At 39.5% G+C, this 16286-nt stretch overlaps 1 protein-coding gene across 9 annotated transcripts in view; it reads left to right on the forward strand.

Annotated features, from left to right (window-relative positions):
- GAB1 (GRB2 associated binding protein 1) overlaps positions 1 to 16286 on the forward strand; it is a 101330-nt gene that overhangs the window by 30168 nt on the left and 54876 nt on the right. The gene's annotated exons all lie outside the window — the stretch shown is intronic.

The following is a 16286-nucleotide window of genomic DNA, read 5'->3' on the forward strand; positions in this document are numbered from 1 at the left end:
CTATTGGACCTGCAGATGATGGCAGAGGTGGTCCTGCCTTCAGAGGGTATTTCAGAAAAGTTCTTCGCATGTGCCACGAAAGGGAAAGAATAGTGTGTAAAATAATTGTTTTAATGTTTTGCAACTGCGTTGCTCCACAAAGAGCTGTCTACGCTTTGTTCTACCAAATGTAAGAAACCTGTTTAAACGAGTAAACGCTTCTTGAGTAAACCACTTACAGAGTTGCTGGTGGTGCTGCACAGAAGGGGAGAGAAATTTAAAAACACACAAGGCATGTGTTTTTCATTTAAACAGCAGTTATATTAACTCTGTATGACAACAGGAAATATATTCTGTGTTTACTTAAATGAAGATGCTTAATTCTGTATGGTGGCTTCATCTGTCAGACTTTCTGAACCTGAAACTGTTGGCGTATCACTAGATTGTGCTGGTTTTGAACCATTTTTGATTCTGTCGTGGCTAAGATTGCAAATGTACGAAAGGAGTATGAAACGGTGCAAACCAGCTGAGCGATGGAATGTGCTCGTACTATGTTGCCAGCACATCCTGTAGTAAGGCAACCTCAGCAGCATTGAATTGGTTAGTGTAATTCTGACTGCTTTAATTAGTTCTTCACCAATTTTAGAGACTTTCCCCTAGAGATGGTCTCCTTCATTAAAATTATTTGTGTCTGCATTATTTAGTCTGATGAAAATTCATCCATATTAATATCAATTTGAGATTGTTTTGATTCCATTCTTCACAGGAAAGAGGAATTCCAATTTCTTTCTAACAGAGCCCTACTGTGAAAATTTACTCCGTAAAACTAGATACTTTTTTTTTGTATTCCAATCTAAGCGAGACCTTGAATCAAAGGCCATTCAGTGGAATTTACACAAACTTTAGCCCCTGAAACTTCTTCCCATTTTATTCTCAATAGTTGGGACAGAGCGACCAATTTTCTGTGGCTAAGTATTCTAATATTAATAATAACGATCCTAATGAGGAGGATCGTGAATTGAGGCAATAATCAAAAGTAACAATCATAGTACTCCTGTGAAAGCCAATCACATGGCTAAAATACACCAAGAACAGTCATAATCTAAAAGAAAACACATCAATTACAGTTGAAAACAAATCACAGCGTTACATCTTAATGACGTCTCTTACTTTCTTCATGGAAGAAATGCATCGGTGTCTTATTCGACTGATCTTATTCACCCATTTTTGCAAATTGGTAGCAGAAGACTTCTGAGATGCCTTTGTTGGCTCCAAGATGTAGGCCACAGCTAACTTGCAAGCTTCTTCATTTGAAGTTTCTTCATTAGACATAATGCATAACCATGGTTAATGGCAGTCCTTATTATAATAGTGTATCGTCTGGAGCAGCATCAAATAGTGATTTGTTACTCAGTTCTACTCAATGATTGAATTGTTCTAGTAATCACCCTGTCCTTGGTTGTCTCTTACAAGAACATCCTGTACTGGAATACTCTCTGGCTTCCCTTACGTACCCTGCTGTTTCTATAACTTGATCCTGTTTTGGACACGTGATACTTCGGTGATACAAACTGTTGTCCTCTTTCCTGACTGCTCCTTCTAGAAATACTTCAACCACTGACTGGTCTCTGAACCGTGCCAGAGAATAACCAGTTCTTGGAGAGAGTTCAGGCGTTCTCTCTTCCAGGACCTGTAGAGCTGAGGCAAGAGTTCTGTTTTTTTTTTTTCCTTTTCCTGTTCAGAATACGTACGTTATCTCCAAGTAAGGCTAACTTTAGATTTGCATGATATTGTGATGGCAAAACTTCTTGTTCAGAATTTAGCCACCTCTCTTGCTGAAGACAACCAAGCGTTGCTAGAGTTTTGTTCAGTTTATACAATTATCTTTTGTAGATAAAATGAATTACTTTTGGTTTTGTAAGTATAATTTAATAAGCATTTACACAGTATGTTTTAGCTTAGATGACCCTTAATCTCTTGTCATTCGATTTCTTGCATGAGTAAATTTGACATTAGTTATTTTATGGAAAACACAGAAATGGAACTTTACAATTAGAGCATATGTTAGCAGAACTGAATAATTCTGACAACTGTGCGTCATTTTGAGCAATGCTGGGAGGACAGTTGATTGCAGGAAGTCTAAAAATACTTTGTATAAGTTTGTTGCCTCACACACACTTGAAGTGGCTAGAAACTCAGACGTATGCTTGTTAATGTCCTATAGCTTAAAATTCCAGAATTTGGATCAAATGCCCTATTGAGAAAAGCTGAAGAAGTTTTGAATTTGTATTTAGAATAATGTGTTTATGCAGTCAACTGTCTCATCCTGTCTGAAGTTACTATGGCTTCTCTTTCCTCTTGTCCACATCTGGGATTGTGTTAATTCTCCAGATAACCTCGGAAAAAAAACAGGATATTACACTTGTAGGAAACCAGTTGTTATTCTCCTCCTTTCTAAATACTTGCCTGTGAGTGAGTGAGAGAGAGAGAGAGAGAGAGAGAGAGAGTGTGTGTGTGTGTGTGTGTGTGTGTGTGTGTGTGTGTGTGTGTGTGTACCCACACACGACTGTCAGGAGATGTTTGGAGGATGAGCAAGAGTTGCTTTCTCTGTGATCTTAAGAGATGCCTATGATCTAGTATAAATGAGAGCAAAAGAAATATAGTTTGCATTCCCTTTTAAAGACAGACAAAGTATCAAAGAGATAGAGAGGCAAAAAACATACTGAGAGCTTGCTTTAGGGTGGCTACTTCAAACTGTGGTGTGCTGCAAGCGTCCTCAGTGTGTGGTAAGGTCTGCGCTCTGCAGTGCATTTCCCTCCAGGACAGGAGAAGGCGCAAAGCACAAAGGTGGTCAGGGCTTTGCACAAATAGTATGTTACGTACCTGATTACTGCTTGGATATTAGTTCATCAGGTCTTTCTCTGGGCTGGTTAGTTGTTATCTTCCCTTTTCTTAGGCTTCTGTTTCTTCTGTGATAGTTTGCACCTGGAGCAGCTAACCAATACGTATATCATGTCCCTGCTGCTTGTGTGCGCTTCAGTACTGACCCCTCTCTTCCACAAAACCTACTCTGCTTCGTGAAATACCTTGGATATGATTTTAAGCTGGTTATGTTTATGGGATTGTGCTCTGTTTTGCTTTTTTACTATAAATTACACTGTAAAATCTTTTATATATCACAGAACGTTCTTGAAACTATAAAGAATGGCTATTTGCTAGTTTTGGACTGTTTGAAATCACACTATCTTATGAAAAATTATACTTGCAAATGAATGTCATTTGAAATACGTATATCTCACACACACACACACACACACACACACACACACACACACATATATAAAATAATGTATAAGAGAAATTAGGGGCAGGAGGTAGAACCCCAAAAAGGATATTTATTACCCCTTGTTTTCAGACCTGAATCCACACTACAGAGATGGAAAGATATTGCAGATTGCTTATTAGCAACAGCTTAGGTCGGCCTCAGGTTCATTTTGTTAGCGTTGTGCTGCCTCTGAAGACTTGTCTAGGCCAGCTTTTTATTTTGACGCTTTGTAAGACAACGCCCTGGAGCTCGTTACTCTTAGGATGGTCTGTCCCCTGGTAATGATTGTGCACGGCTTGCCTGCCTGAAGGAATCAAGCTTGGAATAATATCAGTGAAGGCAATGTGGCTTCCTTGTTCAGAGCTGTTTGAATATAGTATGTTTATCAACCTGTGTGTGTGTGTGTGTGTATATTTATTTATTTATTTATTTATATACACACACACATGTGTGTGTATCTTGTCTAATGTTGTTTGTTTAGTTTTTTTCAGTATACTAGACAGGAACTGCAAGGGCAGGCTGAGATATGCCTTTTTACAGACGTGGTCTCGGCAGTGCCGTACAGCGTATACGTTGAGGTTTGTGGTTCTGAACTATATCCATTGTAAATCATGTAGCTGAGGTTTGAGAGCACGTTGGCCTGAGGAGCACCTGCACTTTCCCAGGACAGACTCTTTAAATATGCAAAATTACAAAAACACCCAAACAACCCCAATCCCGTACGTAATGTGGTCAAATGTCCATCTCCAGAAGCATTTTCTCATCTTTAAAGTTTTCTGTGGGTGTAAATTCCAGTGTAACTTCACACTCTCTGCTTCATCATAATGAAGTCAGAAAGGAATTACTGTCAGGTGGGAAGATATTTCTTAAAACCTTCTTTCAACATTTGTCTCTATTGCAATGTGTTCGTTAGAAGTGTGGAGCAATCTGTAAGTTCTGACCAACAAGAAATGTGTCAGAAATGGCATGTTTTTATGACCCAAAATAACCTGTCAGACATCAAGCTTTATTAGGATGTTATATGCCAAGCTTGAGATGATAATTTCCTGGTATATGCCAATATTAGAAAAACCTTCCTAAAATTGCAGTTCACAATCTGCAAATCTCAATTCCCTGCTCAGCAAAATGTTAACATGATCAATCTAAGTAGAAATTCAACCCTTTTTTTTCACATGTGCTGGAAATCAGTTTCTTCCTCTTTCATTCTTTTCCTTTTGTTGGTTGCTTGCATGTTTGTCATGTTTGTACTTTTTAATTTTTTTTTAATATGCCTATAAAATGCCTTGCACTAGGAAAGGTACTTTAGGAATTAGAAAGCAGTAAAAATAAACAAACTCGAGAACTACGTGAAACTTACTTCAATTTCTGTCAAGACTGAAGAATATTTCTTAAGGAATTTGAGTGATAGGTCACATACAGAAATGAAGTCTTATCTATTGCTTTCCCTCCTCTCATCCCAAACTCTCAAGAAAGATGAGCAGAAAAGTGAATAATGACACCTTTCTTAGATTAAAGAAAAAAAAATTTCTAATTAAAAAAATCTTGGAAAATGTGAATGATTAGGCAGGATTACTAAAAGGCACAGTCTAAATTTGTGCATGTCTTTAGAAAAGTGGTGACTTAAAAATAAATAACAGTAAAAAAAAAAAAAAACCCAAAACTCCTGATATTAACCTGTTCAGTAAACTATTTTTTTCAGGACAAAATATTCTTCTGTTCCTTTTTTAATCCTCTGAGCAGTCTTAGTGTTTCACTGGTGTTTTGCCATTGCAAATGAATACTTGAATGTCTGTACGATGCTCGTACTGGGTTTAGTCAGCAACATAGTACACTTGTTTGCAGGTGTTTGCCTTTCCACTGTGGCTAACAAAAAAGAGAGGAAAAATAATGATACCACTGATAAATGAACTGCAGAAGCTCAACAAAGTTTGCACTCTGCTATTAGAAATAAAGATTTAAATCCTAATGCAGCTAGGTCTTCCTATACTTTACATGACTTCTTCCTGGGCTTAGAATTCTGTTTATCCAAGGGAAAGTTTTATAGAATATCAAACAAAGGCATTAAGCAAGTTTGCTACGTGTGGTTAAACAAACTTCCTAGGAAGCTGATCTTCTTGTTACCTTTTCTTCGCAGAAAGTGCAGCTTATCCTTTCCTGAGTTTTTCATTTAATTAGCATTTTAGATCTCTGTGGAAGCTAACATAACATCAGGGATCTTATTACAGACAGACCAACCAATGAATCTCCGAGTTTAGATTGCCTACCATTTCCCATTACAGTATTGTTTTAGTTAAATCATATTTTAACTGGCTGTGCTGATGATTTTTGTGCTGGATGTCTGTCCTACACTGACTGTATGAGGAAAAAGAGTGAAAATCCTTCTCCATCGAGGGTAAGTCTGCTTTTTGCTCCAGACCTACCTTCTGGTCTCAGGGGCCTGGGTTTGCTGAAGCAAAGAAGGTATTGAGGCCTTGGCCTTCTCTATCTCCTCTGTCACCGGCTCCCCTGCCCCGTTCAGCAGCAGGCTCACGTTTTCCCTAGTCTTCCTTTTTGCAGCTGTGGAAAACTTTCTTGTTGGCCTTCACATCCCTTGCCAGATGCAACCCCAGATGGGCTTTGCTTTTTCTTGTTTTAAATTCAACAGCTACAGTTTTCCTCATAATCTCATAGGGAGCAATTTGAGAAAATTGCTTCCTTTTGATCCTTAACTTTGTTTTAAAAATAATTTATGCCTTTTCTTACTCTTTATCGCTTAATTTGATTGTTTATGTGGAAGCAATAGGCCTACTAATGTGAATAGAGATGTTAGGAATAGTCACTTTGATTCTTGCGGAGACTTGATTAGTTTAGTCGCGCTCTGCGTTCCCTGGGGTCTCTGAGCAGCAGAACTAAGGAAAGCTGGTTTCTGATGTGTTTAGGTCTCATTGCTGGTTCCAAACCAAAATGACAGTGTAGCAGACTGAAAGCGGCTTGTTAAGTATGAGTGCTTGATGCTCCTTTCTTTTTCCTGTACGTGTATTGTCCTCCCCAAACACCCCTCCTTTGCACTCTCTCCCAGTTTCCCTTCTTCCCTTCCCTTCTTTCTTCCAAAATCTGGAAGTTGCCTTGATGCTATATGTAAAAACGTAATATAGTAAAATTAAATAATAAACCCTGGCTACAAAAAAATTCTAATTTTTGAGAAATCAAAGTGTTAGTGCATTGTAAAAGTAATCAAGTCTTGGTGCTCTGTATAAGCAATACTGACTCAAGTCTTATGCTGGTGCCTGTGAAACAGAGACTTGGCATGACCCAGTTTTATATTCCATTCTGAAGGCCTAATATGCATTTGTGAAGCAGTAGTTATTTGTGGGTGTTGATTGTCTTATTTGAAGTGGAGTGGCATTTGCCTTCGCTTGTGATGTGCGAAGACGATATCCTATAGAAGCTGGAAGTTGTTGAGCTGCTCGGATTTGGTATGCTTGTGTAAAAGCAGAGGAGAAAGTTTGGAGGCTTTTTAAAATACAGTGCATTTGATCTGGGGTGTGAAGTGCCACAGGTTACCTTTTGGTAGTATATGCTGTCTAAAGAAAGGATTGCTCAGCAAGGCAAGAGTCCCAAGTCAGATCCTGGCTTCAGCTGTGCCAGCTGAGTCAGGGCTTCCAAGATAGTTAATTTAGGACAAAAGTCTTTTGATCTTGTTATCCAGAGATTGCTGTGCTGGTTTTCCCTTTGTATGTTTGCATTTTAAATGAGCATCCTGGCAGTGGATTCGGATGCTTTCAGGAGAATTTGGGAATACTTGGCCCAGCAAAATAGGCTGATATTCAGAAATGGGGTTGTAAAGCCTAAAGCTATTACATACTAGCTTTTTTTTTTTTTTTTTTGAGTTTCTTGCTATTTACACGTTGTGTCAAGTTTTAGATGGTGCAAGGTACTTCTAACCTGAATGCTACAAGCTTGTAGCCTTCTATACTAATCTGGTCTCTTTCCTTTCTTTCCTTTTCCCTTCCCCCTATTAAAAGCAACTAATTTAGGCACTGTGGAAAGTAACAGCTTATAGGTTTGGCAAAAGGACACACCAGAAGAGATGCTTTGGATTGAGGAGAAATAAGTGACTGGTTTTACAGTCCCTTATCAAGTTTAGATGATGTGTAGTCTTCAAAAATTGAAATAATATTGTTAGTTGTCAGCATCTTTGCTCATACTTGCATGTTTTTCTTGCGTTGAATGAAGATGAGTAGAAATTCTGGTAACACTAATATTTTCAGATATTTTTTGGAGGGGAAGCGATGCTAGTGTGATAAGCTAACACTGTCTGATTGAAATGGTATGTTTCAGAGTTTTGCTCATGAATCTGCCTCTTTGGGCAAATTGCTTAAACGGTCAGGTAAAATGCTGATAATAGCAGGGTTTGTTTTGTGTTTCTTCTAAGCTTTGTGGCTAGGTCCTCTAAATGCACAAGAGACAGCTGGATCCTGATGTTACCTAGCTCTTCCTGGGTAACATCCTTGTCGGGTTCCATCAGAACTCAGGGCTGTTTGTTTTCCTTGCAGTTAATGAATAGAATATAGGTTAAGCTCTACTTTGGGTATTTGAATGTTCACGCTAGTCTCATCTGTGAAACGGAGCAAGTTTTGTGTTTGTTCAGAAGTTAAGTTACACAGAGCATAGATATTTCTTGCTTTGATAAAGGGATAGCATTAATTACCATACGATTTCTGGTTTAGCAGTAGCAGTAGACAGCCAGTGCATAGTTCCCTTTGTGCCTTGTAAGCTCCATTTGGTAACTGTGGAACGTTGCATTAGAGAAAATACAGTTACTGATGTTGTACAATAAAGTTTAATACATTTCACATCTGAAAATCATAAACTGAACATGAAAATTGGCATATGTAAACTTCATGTGCTCCGTGCAAGGAGATGGTTGAATCAACCAGTTTGATCTGGTTGAGTATAGCAAGTATATAAAATATAAAAAATGGCCTGAGTCATAATCCGTTGAATGTAAGTGATGTTAGGATTTTTAGCTATTAGTGTTTCCTATACTTTTGTGGCCGACCTTAGTTCACAAAACTTATATCCCTCTGGGTTTTGTTACACTGAGGTAGAAACTCTTTGCGTTTGGGGAGGGTTTTTGTTTTTTGGTTTTTTGTTTTTTGGTTTCTGTGCATAGTAGCCATTTACTTCCAGGAGTGGTATCAGAGTAAGCTGATTAGCATGATTGATACTGCATGTCAGGGGACTGGCATAATGGGCTACCATTGCGACTGCATTGTGAAACCACACGCAGATGAGGTAATCTCATTAGATGATTAAAACCTTCCTTGACTCTACGAGACTGCAGAGCTTTCAGTTGTATTGCAGTTGGGAACTGATGCTGTAAGTCTAGTCCTTTCCTTGGAATGATGCTGAAATGGAGATCTGGCTGGGTTTTTCTCTTGGATAAGGGTCACAGCAGCTGGAGGCCAATGCAAGATGTTCCATCTTATCATTTTTTAAAGTAAGATTCTGGATGATGGAATTACTTCCCTTTAAAGTCAGTGTCAGAACTGTGTTAGTTTAATTTTATCATGCTTAGCTGTTCTTTATGAGATTCTTTAATGCCAGTGCTAAAAGGATATATTTCTGCTTTCTGTAACTTGCTGTCTCCCTAAAGCGAAGGTGAATATCAAGGGTTATGTTGTTGGCAGAAGTTGTCCTATTTTATCAACTAATTGATTTTTTTCCTTAAGGTCTGCTTTGTCTTGATCCAGGATGTGGTCTAGTATAAGTGGCACTCCTTCTCATCTTGTCCTATTTACAAATTGTATGGCAGGTAGGACATGCCCATGCTAGAACAGGTGGCATACAGAAATCGTATTTGATTTGGTCATATGCTGTTTGTTTTAAGGAGCTCATAGAAAGCCACTGAATTTCAAGTAAAAAATAATACATTTGGCTGTAGCCGTAGACTTGAGCTCTGTTTATGTCAGCAAGTTAAAAATGAAAAACAAATGTTTTGAATTGTGGGATTTCCGTGTTTTAGTGTTTATAATGTAGGTGTCACTAGAACAGTGTTTAGCCAAGCAAGACTAATATTCTGAGGCTGGCAGTAATTACTGTTGCTGTGTAGTCAGATTCATCTGTATTAAAGAGTAGCGTAGTTATTCTGTTTAGGAAAAAAATCAAAAGCTACATTTCTAACTTATGTTGCATGCTGTGAGCCGCAAACCACAGATATTCTGTTGTGTTGGCAAGGGACCCCAGAGATGTAAACTCTCCTGAAGTCCATTTTCAAATGTGGCATATTTATACAGCAGTTCTGCAAGGAAGTGATCTTTGTCGAAGATATATTTGAAATGTGATGTCAAAATAAAAAAATCCGTGCTCCAGCATGTCAACAACTGATGAAATGCGCCCACTGCAGAGAATGGTTGTTCTTCCATAAGTATTTGATAAAAAAAGAAAATACAAATTTGTACAAGTTATTAATGGGTAATAGACAACCAAATATTCTGTGAAACACAATCAGGAGCAGTGCAAATACGTTACTCGTTTTCAGGTTCTTTAAGGTTCCTAGTTTAGGTTAAATGGTGTAACTTATTGACGTGATGTCTCAGGTGGTCAAGTTCAAAATTCAAGGTTATGCTGGCTATCCATGATACCCCAGTGAGAGGCAGGCCAGTAATGTATATATAAAATGAAGTATTAAATGTTTAAGAAAGCAAATGAACTGGAGCGAATTACAAGCTTGTGTTTCTTCTGTTTCTCTTTTCTTTTAAACTGTTCGCAAGCTTTGAGTTGTATTTCTGTGTAGTTGTTAAACATATTTTTCTATATGGTAGACTGAAGTGAATTACTTTACTGTTACGGTGTCTGTTATACGTAGGTATGGGAAATGTTTTCCATCTTAATTTTAACTTTCGCTCTGAAGTATTGAATGCGAGCATCGGCTGAGTTGAGGTAGCTCAAGATCTCTTATTCACGGAGGAGTCAGGCAAGTCCTGACATTGCCTGAGATGTCTGAGGGTGCTTGGATAAACCTTGGTGGTTACTTTTTATTTTACAGACAAAGCAAGGCCTTGGTACCTATCTGCATTTTGCCTGGAAAGGATCTGTTCCTCTAAATGAGGTTGAAAACTCTGGAGTATTTCCAGAGAAGTGAGGCAACTGTTTGGATTATCAGAATAGAAAACCTCCTCTGGTACGAGGGCAAAGCAGCTTGCTCTTTCCAGGGTGTCTGCCTTGAACAGAGGAGAGCAAATCACAAATAAGAATTCTCACAAGATCCTGTCCAACGGAAATGAGTTGCTGGTTTTTTGTGTTTTGTTTTGTTTTCCTCTTCATGGAGTCTTTTTTTTCCTGCGTGTTGTGCCCACATGAAACGCCTTAAGAAAACAAATTCACAGTAGTGATCTCTGGGCCTTGTTGGCTGTTGAAATAGTTAAGTGACTTCAGATTCACCAGAACGGAGTATAAGCTAGAGTAATCCACGCGCTATGGAGTTCGTGAATGCGATAGTGAATACATTCATTACTCAGCGTTTCTTATTTAATAGATGTACTTTTTTTTTTTTTCCTGGTGATGCCATAGGTTGGTTGTAATGTCTGAAAAATCCGTAATGGTCTCCAGTTGTTTTGTATGTACTTGCTTTCAACTCGGTGCGTGTAAACAAAGTGCCCTGGTAAACAGCTGCAGTATATTAGCCTATCTTAAAACACTTCTTTTTTGGTTGAAGTGGGGGAAAAAATATATATATGTATATTTTCTTTCTGGATGGGTACCCAGAGAAGTGTTGGGTAGAATGGAGAATTGCGGTCGTGTGCTATAAGCACCTGAGCAGATGCAGGAGAGAGGGAGTAAGGCTGAGTCCTTATCACTGGAGGGTGAGTGGAAGGTCTGGACTACACAGAAAGTATGTTCTGTCCCTATTCTGGTTTGTAAAAACAAAACGTTCCTGATGGGTATTTGTGGTTTGGACACTTTTTTTTCTTCTTTCTCTGGAAGAAGTCTGTACTTGCAGTATTTCTTTTGCCACGATTTAAGCAAACTAATTAGAATTGCTTCTTGTGTCTCCATATGGATTTGTTCTGGTGCGTAATGTACCACATTGTAAACTTTTATTTAAAAAAAAAAAATCTTCTAAGGACCTTAAAATAGCGTGTTCATGAAATATGTTGCTCCACTGTTATTCTGTGCTGTTTTCTTCCTTCCTGCCGCCCCCCCCCCCCCCCGCTCTCTCTCCATAACAACACAGTGCGTGAACACAAGAAAAAGCTGATGTTCTACCTCTTAACTATTTCTTTTGTAACATGTTTGTTGAGCTAGCTGGACTGCTTCCAGAAGTGCGTGAGCATGTTTATACATCTAGCCTAACAATAGTATCATAACACCGATTTGTTTAACCTGGGCTGGAAATAACAATCTAAATATTGTGAATCAAAGAGAAAGCAATCATTTGTATGTGCTTCTCCACTGTGGCAGCCCATTTGCCTTGTGTTCGATAAAATCATTAAAACTGCTTTTACGTTCTGTGGGAATTTTATCAGTTCTGAGAGCGTGATGTGACATGTACCATGTTTAAAGGCTTAGAGAGGTTCAGCTCTAGCTTTCCCTCCGTGCAGTGTCACTTGCTTTCATCAGCTTGCTCAGGCAGAAAGTGTTTAATTTCTGTCTAGTTCAAGCACACGTTATTGCAAAAAGTGATCTTTTCCCCCTCCCTTTGGAGGGCATACATCATATCGTAACCTGTTAAACTCTTTGCCCAAGCTTTTATTAGAGCATTTGAGCAGAGTTCTGAGGGCGGTAAGTGAGCAGGTGATGCAGGCTATGCTTGTTTATTCGTCACTTTGACTGACGTATTTTCCTAAAGATGCCGAGACTTTGGTATGAGAATGGTTTTTTTTATTGTTACTTTGATTCAATGCCTTTGCTCGCCAAAACAATTTTCCTCTGTATTGGCGCAGCTGGGACAGTGTGCTTCAGTGGCTGATGTGAACAGTCCTAGCACTATTGAGACTCTTAATATGCCGTGGGGCCTCAGGTGTGAAAGTTTGTGGTTTATGAACAAAATAGCAACATGCGTTTTTGAACCCAAATGAAGTAATGCTAAAACATGAATGTTTTCACTTGGATCATCCCATCCGTCAAAACCAGGCGGATGTTCACTGTGCATGCACTGATTTAATTTTGCTTTAGCAAAATTGGAGTGGACTTGCCCCCTCTGCTAGTCTCATGTCTTCCATGAAAAACTTTATAACAGGGTAGGAATGGATATTCCTGCCGCTCTGGTGTGTCGGCATGTTTCCAGAAGTGAGAGTGTATTTGTCTCCGTATTATTCAGTCCTCGGCCTCTGTGCCAGACTATCAAGAAAAATGAATGTTCCCAAATTACAGAGTAGCTTTAGTGAAGTGGCACCTGTCTAATAGGAAACCGACTGCAGCTGTACAATAATGTGACGTTAGTAGGTGTCTTGTCTTCACAGTGGGTGACAGTGAAGATATAATCGTTCTACATCAGTGGTTTCTAAAATTATGGTTTGACAGTTGTGTTATTGCTTTTACCAGTGCTTCTGTCACGATTTGTGTAGTGAATCAGCTGCTTCAGCTCTGCAGCTTTCCTCGAATGAAGTGACTTGCAACAGAGGCAAAACAAGTACGTTCAAATGTGAAGGTCAGCTGAGTATTGGCTTAGGGTAGCTATTACATTCCCCCCCCCCCCATATTGTTGTTAGCCTTTCGGCCTGAGAGGAAGGGTAGAGGACTGACTGCATGAGTGTTGGAGCCTTCCATCTGGAGACGTGAATTTGTGCCTTAAAAATCCACCTAATATTGCTTCCGTGTAGTACTTGTGAGAGAGAAAACCTGCGTGGCACCTCGCGTGTGGCGCGCGCTCCTCTGCGAAGCCTCGCCTGTCCGAAGCACAGCAGCGCGGAGACCGCCTGCAGCGCTGGCGCGCGGGCGAGCAGAAGGGAGGCCGCGGAGCGGGGGCGCGCGGAGGGCTCGCGGCAGGTCCCGTGCGCGCAGGGAGCTGGGGAGAGGGGGGCGCGTGGCCCGCCTAGCGGCATCCTTCTCGCCTTGCTGTACCCCGTGGACAGGCGAGTCTTGGTCACGTAACCTAATATATGTTGTGCTGGAAGTTCCCGGGGGGGGGGGGGGGGGAAGACCTGATTTTTGCTCTGAGTGAGGGAAAATTAGAAGCTACCTTTGTTTGCTTGGAGTTTCATATGTTATGGCTATATATAGATAGATGGTTATAGATATGTAAAAATAACTTCAGGATAAAAGGGGTTAAGTTGTAAGGTCAGACAAATACTTGCTGAAGTAGGTTGTTTTGTCTGTTGGAGGTTACAAACTATTAAAAAATATTTTCAAACTGGTACATGCGTACCTTGGAATTCTGTTGGATGACAAATAAAATTTAGAAAAACATGTTTTCCCCTTCCCACAGCTGCATTGTTCCTGAAGTGCTGGCAGTAGTAAGAACTTCCAGTCAGTAAACAAAGTGGATGTCATTTAGATGTATAGGGCAGCAGTACATAAAGTAACAAGTCATCCAGGTTTAGAGTTCCTTTGCTGCCTGTAAGTTAAAAATTAAACCTTTTTATAGTAAGTGAAACTAATTACGAAACGCTCGCAAAAAGGTGTAAAAAGCAATTGGATAGTGCAGCGCTTGCTTTTCGTCTCAAAGAGCAAAGCTTGGGCTTGCGGAGTAATTTGCAAGCCAAATGAAGGAAAGGGACTGTGGCACTTGCATCTACTCCAATTTAAAAGAAAAAAAAAAAATCCCCTAGGATTTAACTTCAAGTTCTCATGGTAGTGTTTGTGGTTTTGTGACAGGTTTCTATTTTATCTATTTGTAATGTTTTTCTTTTTTCTGTGTTGTGATTTGGTACAAATGAAGAAATGAGCAATCTCACTGTACTGAGCAAACCGCAATCTAAACGTTCACTTTTATCTAGTTGTGCCCAGAGGAGGAAGGGAATAAACTTTGTGGTGAGATCAGAGATTCTGTGCAATTTTTATTTTCCGTGATTCCTTTAGCAGTTATTGATTGGAAAGATGCTGCTGTTAAAAAGAACAACAGCAAAAACCTCCAAAAGGATAAGTGCTTTAAAAAAATTGTTATCAGCAGTTAGAGGTGGAGATGAATAACGATATTTAAAATACCTTGAGTTTCTGGGCATTTCCTAGGTTACAAAAGTGAGCTAAAAGGATGTTTTACCTCATCTTCTTAATTATCTTAAGAAATGCCTGGCATTAAATTACATTTTCTGTGCTTTTAACATCCAAATGATGCCACTTAAATTATATGTTCTTAGATGATACCAAAAATGTCTGTATTTGCCAACTGTGCAGATGCGAAAAATAGGGTTTTTCATATCATACTTGAATGAAGCCTTAGCTAAGGGATGCTTTTAACTGAGCAAAATGTGAAGCGCTGGCCGTTTCCTGAACTAAGTGTCCTTTTTTTTTTTTTTTTTTTTTTTTAAGATGGTGAGATGTAGAGAGCTGTTTGGTTGGGGATCTCAGTCCTTTTAGCAAAGAGCCCTGCTGCAACGCAGCTGTGATAGCTTGCCTTGGAAATTTGGGCTGAGAAGCAAGTCCCTCCTTTCGTGGTACAGCTGTATAAAGACACTCACATTTTTCTGTGTTTACTTACTTTTTGTCATATGATGCTTGCAGCAAAGGAATATTAGTCAAAATGACAAGAGCCTTGAGGTAAGATTTCGCACAGCGATTGTCAAAGGAAATGTTTCATTTTGGAGAAAACAACATAAAGCTTCCTATCTTTTCACTCACTTAGACTACGCATACAAAGTTAATTTAAGGTGAGTCTGGGAAGAACTGTGATTATATTTTGCCCTTTCTAGTTTTTTCTTCTTGTTGTTTTTTTCCTCTCAAGTATGCTTAACTTCTTAATTTTTAAATGAAGTCTTCGTGGACCCTAGGGGTTGGCCCTTAATTTTAAACCATTGTGTGAATGCTAACTACTTAAAAATAGTCGTGCAGCCAACCTTGTTTCCTCTCAGGGTTTATCAGTTGGAAGCATCTTCTTTTTATCCTATGTGTAAGCAAAGACCTCTCTGGATTGACGATTTGATCTGTATAATGGAAAATGTAGGCAGGATATCCTTTCTCTGTTATTCCTTGGTGTGATGGCATCGGGTTCTGTCTTAGGATGGGGGAAGGGGAAGAGGAGGTTCCGATTAGCAGGCAGAGTGGTTTCAAGGGATGCTCCAACTACAGACTGAAAGAGGACGTCACGTCCTTGTTGAACCAGTTGTGCTTCAAAGTACTATTATAACGTGTGCCGTTGGTGGCTTCTGCTGGTATGCCCGAAAGCTTGCTCATATGCAGTACTGGCATTTTACGTATGGAAGTTGTTGTGGGTTCTGCGCTGAGATGCGTCGTGAGGGGCTTCTCGGTAGTTATTTTGAGCATTTGCAGACCTTCGTGAAATACTGTCGCGTCAAGCTAAATCCAGCCTTAAACTGCTGAAATTCAATGCCGGAGCTTCCCCCACTCAAGAAAAGAGTATTTCTGGTATAATTCTATGATTAAAATGCCTCTAAAAAGAAACATGGCCTAATGTACAGTAGAGGTGCAGTGAAGTATGAAGTGCGTGCGTGCATGGGGTAGCAAGCATGCTTAAAATTATGGGGGAGCATTATGAAGAGCTCCCATTTTGGCATACTCACAACTATCCAACTATAACGTTCCTAGCCTGAGATTTTGTTTGGTATTCACAAGGCAGAGGACGTTATCAACTTCTGTGATTGCTGAAGAACCTTTTACCTAGTAAAGTTGGGTTGTGTTCAAGGCGAGGAGTCAGTGTATACGTATAAATTTGACACAGATTTTTTTCCCCCTCTTCCCCTCTCCAGAAAACATGATAAAACTGTTATACAAGAGGTGAGTCCCTCTCTGAGAGAGTTCATGCTGTTCTTATCATCGTGACCCACATGTGCTGTGGTGTAACCTCAAAGGAGGAACACAAAAGCCTTGGAGGGATGACAAA

This window comes from Struthio camelus, chromosome 4 (genome assembly GCF_040807025.1).
Source record: "Struthio camelus isolate bStrCam1 chromosome 4, bStrCam1.hap1, whole genome shotgun sequence".
Classification (NCBI taxonomy): domain Eukaryota; kingdom Metazoa; phylum Chordata; class Aves; order Struthioniformes; family Struthionidae; genus Struthio; species Struthio camelus.